The sequence below is a fragment of the Stegodyphus dumicola genome, chromosome 11 (genome assembly GCF_044657685.1).
Source record: "Stegodyphus dumicola isolate Sdum_Otavi_A_Nest chromosome 11, ASM4465768v1".
In the NCBI taxonomy this organism is placed as follows: domain Eukaryota; kingdom Metazoa; phylum Arthropoda; class Arachnida; order Araneae; family Eresidae; genus Stegodyphus; species Stegodyphus dumicola.
Window position 1 is genome coordinate 101,617,128 of NC_140778.1, and position 12,844 is coordinate 101,629,971.

The window sequence follows — 12,844 nt, forward strand, 5'->3', positions numbered from 1 at the left end:
GCACGTAGGATCTTGAGATTTAAGTCAGTGATTGAATCTTCGGTTTAGCAATGATAATACTATTGAGATTTTGTTTCAAAATATTCGAAATTACAATTATTAGGCGGCATACAATGGCCCAATCCATAAGCGAGTGGGGGGGGGACATGAAGTCTCCATATCTAGGGAATATATCTTGGGATTTATCAATACTAATCGTGTGATGCATAGCGAGTGGGGGGGACATGAAGTCTCCATATCTAGGGAATATATCTTGGGATTTATCAATAATAATCGTGTGATGCATAGCGAGTGGGGGGGGACATGAAGTCTCCATATCTAGGGAATATATCTTGGGATTTATCAATACTAATCGTGTGATGCATACGCTGCTCGGTATAAGGGTTCCATAGTATAGTCAAATACAAAAGAACACACCAAAATAATTATATAATAACAATACCTACCTTAGTTTGCCAAATTTGGAAAAATATGATTTTGAGAGCATTGGTGATGCTTTAAAAAAGGAATTAGAGGGAAAAAGATTAAGCATTAAAATAGTGGCTGGCTATATTATTTAAGAATTATTTGCCTATTTACTCGTACTTTCCAGTGGTTAACATTTGCAATCGTTTATGTACTTCATTTGATAAATTTTTAGAAATATTTCTGGTGAAAGAATGTTTCTGGAAAAGTTTTAATCGTTTGTAACATTTACATTGAAAAAAGGTAGACAATAAAGTAAACATTATTTTTTCCGTTGATTTAATTGTTGATTTAATTTTTCGCTTTATCATTTGGCAACACCAGTAATAAATTTTCACTTTTAAACAGAAACAAATTATTTATGTGATTATTTTATACTAACTGTTCTAAGTTATTACATTGGGATATGTGATTATTTTATACTAACTGTTCTAAGTTATTACATTGGGATATGTGCTTATTTTACATTTTGTATTAGTAAAGAAATGTCCTGTGAATTATTAAGAATGCTTGCTGAATTTTTAGGAAGCATCTTTCTTACTTTTATTTAGCTTCTTTCTGTTTCCTTCTTGTGACTGATAGGGAGCGAAATGCTTTTATTTCGTGAAGAAATGAGAGAAAAAAATGTTTTGTTCGAAATTTATTAAAGGTGTCTATTGAAGGAAAATCAGATATCATTGAATTTTGTCCAACATTGAATTTTAGATTAGACAGCGCTGCAAAGACATTAAAATAAATTATCCTAAAATATACTATCTGAAATATAAACATCTTTGGATAATATTTGACAAATCAGCTTCTTAACGAAACAATGAAGAAACAGAAATTCATTAGTGCTCCCTTTCCTAAGATTTATAGTCCTAAACTTGTTAATGTGTTGTAAGCATTTTATTTCCCTGCATCATCTAGGTACGCAATATGTTACAGACTACAAGTAAACTAACGCTAGAAAACATGAAGTACTTTATTTATACCACAAATCCATTATCAACAAATCCAAGATAGGGTTCATGCAGCATAATATTTAATCTTTGAAGTTACTCATAAGAAGAAATTAAGCTATTTGTAAGCGACCCACAGGAACCCGCAGTTGGAGAGGCTCATAACAAAATGTCTATCGCTTGTCCAATAGTCGCAAAGACGAGTGATGCATCTGTATATAGTAGTTGTCGCAGCTATTTTTGGGATGAAATGTTTACTAATGTATAAAAATATTCAGGATTTATATCTTTGCATTTATATTCCTGTGGAATAATTTTTTAATCGACAACTATCATTGATCTGTAGAAAGTCTTCCACGACCGTAAAGGAAAACTGTATGTGTGATTCTGCCTTTGGCTACACTTTTGAAATTGGCTTCACTTCTTTCCAAATTAGCATTGATATGACCCCCGTAAGGTGAGACCGATTTGCCCTCTCATGCATGGTCTCATATTATATTATGAAAATAGGAGTTGCTTAATCTGTTAAAAGGCTAGACACACTTTCTTTCTGTTCTCATGTTTTAGATTTAAAACAATATTTTTATCCTATTGTGCTCTGTCAGGGACGTACTCATCAGTGGTGGGAAATTTCAAGATGCACCGTTATGCGGCTTATCTTTATCTTTGCTCGGAATGCTGTTGATCAGTACTTGTATAGAATAATGCAGTTGAGTTGATCATATCGTATGACATTTCAGTATTTCTCTCTGAAAGGCCAGTTGAGTTTTGAAGAATGAATTTCAAGCACAAGGTTTTACTTCAGAATTTGCATTCCGTGTGAACTTTCGGTCAGCAGTATGTTATACTAGTAAACAAATACATACTTAATCATACTTAGCTTAATAGCGTCTCTTTTAAGGTCTCCGTGGATATACCTTTTGGGGATGAACCAGTGAGTTTTGAAAACTTCTCTGAGAGCTTTGTTTTGCCAAACCTGGATTTCTTAAATGTGGGTTCTCGCAGTATGACCGCAGACTAGACACAGCGTTTCCCAAATTTTTTTGACCGCGACCCGATACGAAATTTTAAATTTTTTCGCGACTCACCCGATAAAAAAAAACATTTATTTACAAAACAAATTTTATTTTTTATTAAAAATCAAAATTCAAGTTATTGTTTGTTTATTTCATACACAAAAATTGCAAAATAATTATATAACAAAAACATAAGTAATTAAAGACAATCCATCATCTTCATTTAAAACTTAAAGTAAACTTTGTTTTACATATTTTGACCTTAGTGGGAAGGATGGTGTTGTTTTTCATCACATAGTAATTTCAAATTAGGATTTAATGATGTTAATTTTATTCTCAAATTAGGTTCGACCTCCAATCTGTTTCGATACTTATTTTTTAAGTATACCAAGGCTGAGAACGAAGTTTCACACGTATAAGTGGTGACAAAAGGCATTAAAAATTGTATCGCGTTTTCGCTTACGCTTGGATATTCCTTTTGACAGCGCAATCAAAAATTAATTAGTGGTACAGTTTCAAACACTCTTTTTAAGATCGGTATCACATGAAATTTCAATTAAATTATCAATTTCTTGTTCACTAAGATTAAACATTTCTTCCTTTTCAATATCGACAGAAAAAGGAGCTTTAATCCACATATTATTTGAAGGAATAACCGGAAAGTAGTCTTTTTCTTTGTTATTAAAGAAACACAATAAATTCCCATGCACCACATAGTACCATCTGGCGCTTACAGAAGTAAGTATGAATCAAAATACAAAATATACAGAAGAAAAAAGGAAATAAAATTAAGGATGATTGCAAAGTTTTACAATGAATTGACAAAAAGTGTTAAAAGTACTTCTCTCAGAAATAAATTAGTAAAATTCTGGAGACCAGTTAATATTAAAAATTTTCAGTCCCAGTTTCAAGACTTTTCTTTCGCTCTCATATTTAGGACATAGAAGAAGCACGTGTTCAACATTCTCCTCGCCAACGAGGCTACAATCACAGACAGACTCGGGGCTCTACTTAAATCTGTTAAAATAACTTTTGAAATTTCCATGGCCAGTAAGAAATTGGGTTAATTTATAGTTTGTGAAGAAGTGATGACATTACAATATCATTTTGATAGAAGGGAAAAATTTCTTAGTTAAGCTCCCTTTATTTGAATTAATGAATTCGTGATTCCACGACTACACAATACTTTCATACATGACCTTCTTATAAAAGGAATTAGGGATATTGACAAAAGAGTCAATTTCCCGCTTAGTCGCAGTCTTAGCAAAGAAATCGGCTCGTTCGTTTCCGACAACACCTGTATGACCACGAACAAATGAAAATGCAACCGAAATATTTTTATCTTTTAGGTTTTTCAGTTCTTTTTGAATCTCGACAATGATATTATAAGAAGAAGAAATACATTTTAAGATCTGCAAGGATGAAAGGGAATCAGTACAAATGAGATAGTCTGAAACAGCACTATTTTGTTCAGAGACCCATTTGATAGCGAAGTTTAAGCACAAAGGTTCAGCTATAAAAACGGTACATTCCTCTCTCATTCTAAATTGAAAGTGCTCAAATTCAAGAGCATTTTTTAAGACAAATGCTAAACCTACCTTGCCATCAATTTTGCTGCCATCAGTATAGCAAGTGACAGGCGAATCATCTACGATTTTATTGCTAAACTGAAAAAAATTAACAGCATTTCTTTCTGAAGGATGAGGGAGATCAGATGGAGGTAAAATACAATCATACCGAAAGACAGCAGAAGCAGAAATATTTTCCTTATAAGCAACAGAATGAAGAATGGCAATGTCAATTGGTGGAAAGCCAGAAATTGCATAAACAGACTCATAGCTAACGGTGCGATATCCACATATGACCCGCAGAAGTATCCGCCTTTGAACGCGTCGTAAATATGTATAATTTATCTTCTTCTTGAGCGATATACCCCAGATGTTAGAGCCATACATAATGAAGGGTGCAATTCCTTTTATATAGATGAGCGAATGAACGTTGTAATTAATACCGTATGTGTTGCGGGCAATACGACTTAATCCACGCTGTAATTTATCACATTTCTTTGATACATAAGTTAAGTGTTGTTTCCAAGAAAGTTTACAGTCAAGAAAAAAACCGAAGATATTTCATTTGCTGTACCACAGTCAAAGAGGTGCCGTCAGAGATAACTGAAATGCATCATAACAGGTGTTTCGCTTTTCAATAATCATATCCCTGGTTTTATCAGGATTAAAGTCTAATTTAAAACCTTTTGACCAGTCGGAGGCGAGATTTAAAGTCTCTTGTGCCTGTAAAAATGTAGCAGAAAGGTCCCTACTCTGGAAGCAAAACAAGACATCATCCGCATAGGCTATAGTATCACAACAAGGAAGATTTCCCAGTTTTGATAGGAGATCATTAATAAAAACATTCCAAAACGTAGGTCCTGAAACTGAGCCTTGAGGGCAATCCCTTTTAAGGTGACGGATTGCAGAGGCCGAACACAATTGCAGTTTGGCCGTCCGATCATTTAAAAAGTCAACAGCAAGTGAAAAAATATTCATTGGATGTTCCACTTTTTTTAGAAGATTGAGAATACAAAGCCACCACGCATAAAGTAGTAGTAGGAAAGTAGTCTTTAAAACTATTTATTAGCTCCGAAAGATGTTCTTGAATTGAAACTGATAGTGTTTCAAGATGTCAATCTTCTTCATCGTAGTTTGGATGAGTTTATAATAAATTTATGTAATGTTTCAAAATATTAAATCTTTCCTTTTGAAAATCGTTGTTTCCAGAGAGTCATTTTTTAATTCTTACAGCGACCTTTTCCGATAGTTTGCAAATATTTAAACCAAAGACTTGCAAATTTAAATTCAATTCATTGAATGTAGCAAATATGTCGCACAAATAAGCTACTTTTATGAACCACTGTGTTCATTCAGAAATACCAAGCCTTCGTCTTTTAGTTCAACCAGACGCTTTAAAACGTTTCCTTTTGAAAGCCATTGTGAATTACAATACAAAAGGAGGTGTTTATGATCACTCCCCATTTCCTTGCATAATTCGATAAAAAGTATGCTATTTAATGGACGAGACTTTATGTAGTTTACAAACTTGACACATTCTTCCAAAGTCATGTTTAAATTATACTTTTTCTTACATAAATAAAATAAGGCATTCGTTTTACCACCAACGCTTGTTTATGAATACTACAGAGCACCTATACACAATTAATTGCTAATTTTTGAATTTGTTTAAACAAACCTTTATGACATCCTGCCATTGCACGTGCTCCATCGCTACTTAGCCCAACACATTTCATCCAATCAATACCGTGGCTACTGACAAAATCATTGGTAGCCTTATAAATTTCATCTGAGGTCGTTCTTATCTGTAGTCTTTTACAAAAACAAAACATTTTCTTGTATGGTGTCTTCGTCAATATATCTGATAAAACACATTAGATTTGCATTATCCTCAATGTCTATACTTTCATCTATTTGCAGGGTGAAAAACTTACTTGAGCAACTAGTTCTTCTAAATGTTTCGCGCAATCATCAATTCTCCGTTTAACTGTATTATTTGATAATGGTATCTCCGAAAATAAACATTTTTCCTTTATTCCGCATAAATTATTTGCGACAATTTTCAAAGCAGGAAGTATTAATTTTTCTACAGCACTATGAGGATACCCAGTTTCAGATATTAATTTGGAAATTTCAAAAAAAAAAGATGCCAAAGCGAGTTTTTTATTTGATTGGTGAGGTAAGAGTGTATTTTTCATTTTTTTAGCAGCAATCAATTCATTTTTAGTATCAGTAAAAACGTTAATTGGCTTATCTGAGTACTCAGAATGGGGTGTGTTTAAATGCTGTTTCAACTTTGACGCTTTCATACTTTCATTTGAAATTTGCTCATTGCAAATGACACATAGCGGCAAATTATTTTGACGCCGGCAAAGCGTAAATATTCTTCACAATAGTTGCGAGTCCAAGTAGCTTTACGCTTATTATTTTGGTGCTACATATTTGCTTTAGGTGCTTCAGGCAATGTTTCTTCGCGATCATGATGTTCAGCTTCACTCGTGCTTGGTTGACCAACATCATTTAAATCTGTGTTTTTCTTGAATAACCATTTATCCATTTAAAAAAAGGCTGAAAGTTTTAATAAAAATAATTTGTTTATTAATGATTTATGTAAGAAAAAGTATTTTTATTACTTACCAATATGAAGTTGCTATTAATAATAGGTAATAATAACTATAGTCAAATAAAATATATAACAAATATTCAAACATAACCTTGTTTTGATAGCGGCCGAGTGGTAAAGTCGCTGAACTCTGGTAGTTCGGTCCGAAGTTCGAATCCCGCAAACGGGCTGGCTGCATGGGCGTGTTCGTGGTTTTCCCCATGTGTAACGTTTATACGAGCTAGTTTCCCTTAGAAAGTCCTCCACGAAGGCATCCCTCCCCTTAGGCAGATAGCCCTAGTGTGCTTTGCCGTAATTAAATACACCACCACACATTGTTTTGATATACGTGAGTTTACGCTGTATGTACCGGAGAACGCACTGAATGACGAATCGAAATCAGCCAATCAGAGCATCCGAATTTAAACGGTCCGGTAGGAAACGGTGGTAAAGGGTTGCGACCTGCAGTACTTGAAAAAAGTTTCGAAAAATATTAAATTTAGAGCAAAATGTTATAGATCTTTTGTGTTTTTACAATATTTGCCACTACCCAGCTGAATTTTTCAGCGACCCACCACTTTGAGAAACGCTGGGCTAGCTTAAAATAGAGCAGATGGAAGAACAGATTTATACGAGATATGTTTATTAGGAATTGCCATGTGATTAATTCTTTCAACTAATTATAATTGCATATTCCTTTCTTCATGTGTAGTGTACCAATAAATTGTGTAGAACACCAATAAATTCAGAGTGTGTAGAACACCAATAAATTCAGAGTGTATAGAACACCAATAAATTCAGAGTCATAAATTTGACCGAATCTTTTTATTGACCTTCAGTCTGTGTATGTATGTGTATGTGTATGTGTGATTATGGCAAAGCCTCGAGGGCTATCTGCCTAAGAGGAGGGATGCCTTCGTGGAGGACTTTCTAAGGGGAACTGGCTCGTATACACGTTACACATGGGGAAAACCACGAAAACGCCCATGCAGCCAGCCCGTTCGCGGGATTCGAACCTCGGACCGAACTACCAGTGTTCAGCGTCTTTACCGCTCGGCCGCTGGTTGGTCTTGACCTTCAGTCACAAAGTTGGTTGAGGAACGGCGAAGAACACGGGAAACCTCTAGCTTCAGAAACCCAACTAAGAAGAACCTCTGCATCATTGAAACTCTAGTAATTCCCAGCAAACTTGAAGCTCCAAACGCGTGCTTAAAAATACTAACAAATTTGCGTCTGCACCGTTTTTCAGTTCAACGACAGAAATACAATTTTATATCAACAAACAGTCACATTGCTGCAAGTGTGATGTTGATTTTTGAACAGTTTCCCTTAGGTGTTTGCGAATTATTCAATTTTATCTAGGGTAGCGCCCAGACTTCGTCAACCCAGTTTGTTTCTGTATCAAATAGTACTGGTCTTGGTGGAGTTAAGTTTGAGTCACCTTTTCGAAAAATAATTGCTTTGGATTTTTTAATACCGACTACGATCCTCCAGAGCATGAACCAGTTTCCCAGAAGATTGAGGTAATGCTGTAGTAGAAGCAGGGCTATTGTAATTGTAGATGCTTGGTCATAATTCACGTGGCCTCAGCGAAAAGAGCAATCATCTTCTGCGGATCATTTGGAATACCATATATATATATATATATATATATATATATATATATGGTTCTTTTCATTTTTTAATGGCGACGTTCTCTTATTTGAAAGTACGTGGAATTAAATCCACAGCTCCGTAATCAAGTTGTTTTTCCCGCCTTTTCTACACGTACAGTTATAGAATGTTCTGGAAATATTTAAAGCGAACTGGATTGGCTGACGAGGCTGACGTCATTTCTTGGAAGCTCCGCCTTTCCAGAGGCTGTAAAAGGACTCGCAAAAGAATATCGGAGCTTTCTCTTAAATGTCACGATGCAGTAAACTTCATACAAAAAGTTATTAGTAATTCTTTTTTATTTACTCCGGATATCTTAATTTTTGTAACTGCTATTTTCTCATGAAATATAATAAATGGATCCTGTTTTTTAAAACTTATCGTCTGATAATTTAAGCTACGACTAAAGCTGGTACTTCACACATATATATATATAATAAACGAGGAAAAAGACCGAAGCCTTGTGGCACATCATCGGAGATATTTCTGGAAGTCGAAACCATATTCCCGATTCTACTCTTTTAAATACATAGTACGAAAAAATTAATCCTATAAGCCAATATTCTGAAATAAGACGCCATCGAAGCAATTTTACTCTGCATTTCAGTTAATTAGCATTATTATGGCATTAAGTTTTATAGCCACAATTTGGAAAAATGTTAAGAATTCAATAGTTTTGAGCTCAGTTTTATACTAAATTGATTACCAGTTAACGAGCATGAGTAACGCCTCTGAAAATCCGTTAACTGTGATATAAATGCTATTCAAAGATTTGAAGATAGAGATTTGAATATATATATATATCACGTGACATTACAACCGTTGTTAAATTATTTTATTTTAATGATTATGTTTTACTTTCATTGGAACTTGTACAATGATGACCGAAATCTCAAGGATCTTCCGGCATTAGATCAGTGCATATATTGATTAAAACATGTTGATTAAAAAGCATTAACCTAAAAAGAAATCTTCTGACCAAGTACAGATCAATTTTTTTCCACAGTCCAATCGATTTTCCATGCCTGGTTGAGTCACATAAATTATATCAGACTTGTAGAGTAACTCTGTTAGAAAGTCTGTGATAACCATTTGCTAGTATTTAAACAAACGATTATACATGCTAGACTGTCAAATTATTCTGGAAATTAGTTCTTCAAATTCCAAAAAGTTTGTGATTTCATTATGAAATATATCTGACATGGAAACAGGTTCCAATGGACTTTTAAAATAACGTTTACTGTTTAAGATTATAATTTATTAAATTAGAAATTTATTAATCACGAGTTTTTCCGTATAGTCTTTTGCTATATCTCAATCAAATTACAAAGATTGTTTCCAATTTGTTTTTCACTTCTTTTTTTCAAATTAAACTGCGTTGCCGTTTGTAGGGAACGCAGTGGCTATGGAATACATTGTTATTTACTGCAAAAGATTTAAAGAACGTACTTCACAAGTTTGGTTTACAGCGTGTGTGTTGGCGATGATTTAACCCTTGATGTAAAATTTACTGAATTTTAAAGAATTTCTGAAACAATTATATGTGAACAAAATACATATACAATACACATATATACAAAAATGCACATCTACAAGAGGAAACAAAATAACAATTTGAAGATTAAAATTTTTTAATTAAATTTCTTTAAAAATTTTTAAAAGTATTGACTTAGGCTTTAAAACGTTGAATAACATTTCATTCAGAAGTACATTTCTAAAGGAAGTTTTTAGCAATTAAAGTATTTAAATAGCATTACAATCTTTCTGCTATACGTTTAAATATTAAAACGTATTTTAAAGGTGTTACGTATTAATCTAGTTTTGTCCTCAAATGTTCTTCTTTTGTTATCTTCACGGAAATCAATCCTATATCCTTTTTTGGGTACTATTCCGTTAGAGCGGTGTCATTTAAAAATGAGAAGGAAACAATGCTACAACACGTCAAATATCGTGGCTAGAGATTTCTAGTTTACGTTTTAAATATCATCACTCGTTATTATTTTGCCATTTTTTTAGTACGATGGATAACACAATTTGGCAATTACCTGATGACCAAAAGGCTATCATAAGATTATTTTTGGACAAAGAAATAATTCATAGCAATAGAATTTGTTCTCAAAATCATCCGATGAAGTTAACTTTTGACTCAACTGCTATATGGTGTTATTAAACACGTTCTTGCTGTGGAGAAAAATGAATTGAGAACCGTTCGTTTAATCTATCTATGGTGTGAAGAATTGACATCAATTGAATTTGGGTAACATCGGTTAGAAATCAGCCATAATACTACAATAGATTGGAACAGCTACTTCAAAGTCATTTTACAAAACGTAAAAAACAACGTTGGACGTGTTCTTTCGGAACAATGGGTATTCGCGAGTTTATGCCGGAAAAGCAACACCGATTTTAGTATTATATTTCCAGACTGCTGGGAAAGATGTAAAAAAAGGAATTAAAAAATGCTGGGTATGAACATTTAACTATGAATCACGGTTATAATTTTATAGGCACAGGAACCATATGCTATACCCAAACTCTGCAGCAATTGTGGGCCAGTGCTAAATGGAGAAACAAACGTCAGGGTGGCACTGTTCACCACAATTTAGAGTCATATTTGATAGCATTTATGTGGTGTCGGTTCCATTCAAAAGCTGAAAATTTTTCTGCAACATTGAATGCCATTTGTAATGTTACTCCATCTGTTGAGATTCAATTTTGTTTCGTTTTGTTATTTTTTATTAATGTGTAGAATATTCTAAATTAAAAATTTACTCTCTCTAAGAAATTTTTAAAAAATTTAGTTTTTAGAAAACTAATTTCTTTTTAGTCTTTTAAATTCTATTATTATTTCACAACTTTACACTCGGCAACAATTGGTGACAGAAAAAGCGGCGCATTTTAACTGACGCCGCTCTAACGGAATAGTAACCTTTTTTTGATTCGGAATTGTGTCAAGCAACCAGTGATTAGCAGTTTCACCCCTCGGCTGCCGGTTAGTCTCCCGCTGTAAGCAAAAGTGACCTAACTTTTAATTTTACACGTGTCCCAATAACACACGAAACTGCATATTTATCCAACAAATAATACAAAAATTAGAAACTTCTGATGCTCGGATACTCGCTTGAACGCAGGCATTCAGCTGCTATAGCATAGAGATTATCCATTTGATGATTTAATGCAAAGGGGTCGAACGTTTTAGCTTCCCTAGGTCCCACTGGAAGAAAATGAGATATTATGGGCTACACAAATAACTTCTAATATCAGTCGCAACTCATGAACTCCCGAATAAGAAAATCATATAACCTCGTAAAATCCATTTAAAATAATCGGATTTGCTTACGCTTGAAAGCTAGAATTTTTTTTTTTAAATGTCACCTATAGGAGAGAAATGTGAGGGTTTAGCTGAGTTTATTTCAAATTTACTCAGTGTATACTAGAAAGCCGATAGGAAGAACATTTAAATGAATCTGTGATTCAATTAATTCAGTTGCAGAACCTTCGCTGCTTAACATTCTCGATGGCTGATTTCAAGAGAATAACTTTATTTAACTAATTTAGACTTTACTAGTTTATGGTTTTGTAAATGTAATAACAGTAACACAGACTTATTTGACATTTTATTGGAAATTTCATACATAAAACTTCATTGGAAATTTTGGTTTCGGAAAACCTAATGCATTACTGTCTCGTTGGACTGAAGATCTTGCAATTCTTAAGGAGTTCTGAAGATGCTCACCCGATGTTCGGGTTCTAATTTTACTCTTAATATGGTTCATTATTGAAAATACTTATTCACAGGTATACGTACTGCCGAAAACTGATCACAATGTATAACACATGAATGTGCAGTGACACATAATTACGTCTCGGTAAACATGATTTATGTAATTCAAAAGTACAGACGTCATTAGCGTTTCATTGAGCTGAATGTCAGCTGATAAATCTGCGTATTCTGCTTGAAAATTTGACGGCAGTTTCGACTGTGTCAAAAAAATTGATTTCTTTTCGAAAAATATTAAAATTTATTTTCATATTCTTGTCAAATCAGAAAGTAAAACTCCGTGTTTTTTGCCATGTTTAGAGTTATGTTTGTCCAATTCAGGACGCATTTTGTATCACTCCAGTTCGAAAGGTCTAGAAGCCGGTCCGTCCATGCTGAATGCGAGGTTTGAATCCCTATAGCAACGGTTAACTAAAGTCTGGGAGCGGTGTTTAAATGCTTGTAATTATCTGGCGCTTCGCTCTCGTCTCTTGTGTCGAACTGATACTGGTTTTGACACGCGCTTTGGAAGCCTCCGCTTCAATGCCCCTTTGTTAATTTTGTTGTTCAGTCGTTCAGTTGATTTATTGTTCCGTCCATAATTTCAATAGCTCTGTTTTAAATAGTTTGCAAATCGACTTAGAAAGACGTGACGATCTCCGATCCAAGATCCACATATTAACAAAGTAGTTTCGTAAGTAGTTAACGATGGCGGTCGAATTGTGAAGTGAATACTAGAGGGTCCAAATTTGTTTTGTTGAAGAGTTGTAGATTCAAATGACTTGCCAGATAAGCTTCCTGTCTGAAGACTCCGTTAGATCAACTATGGTTTAAAGTCT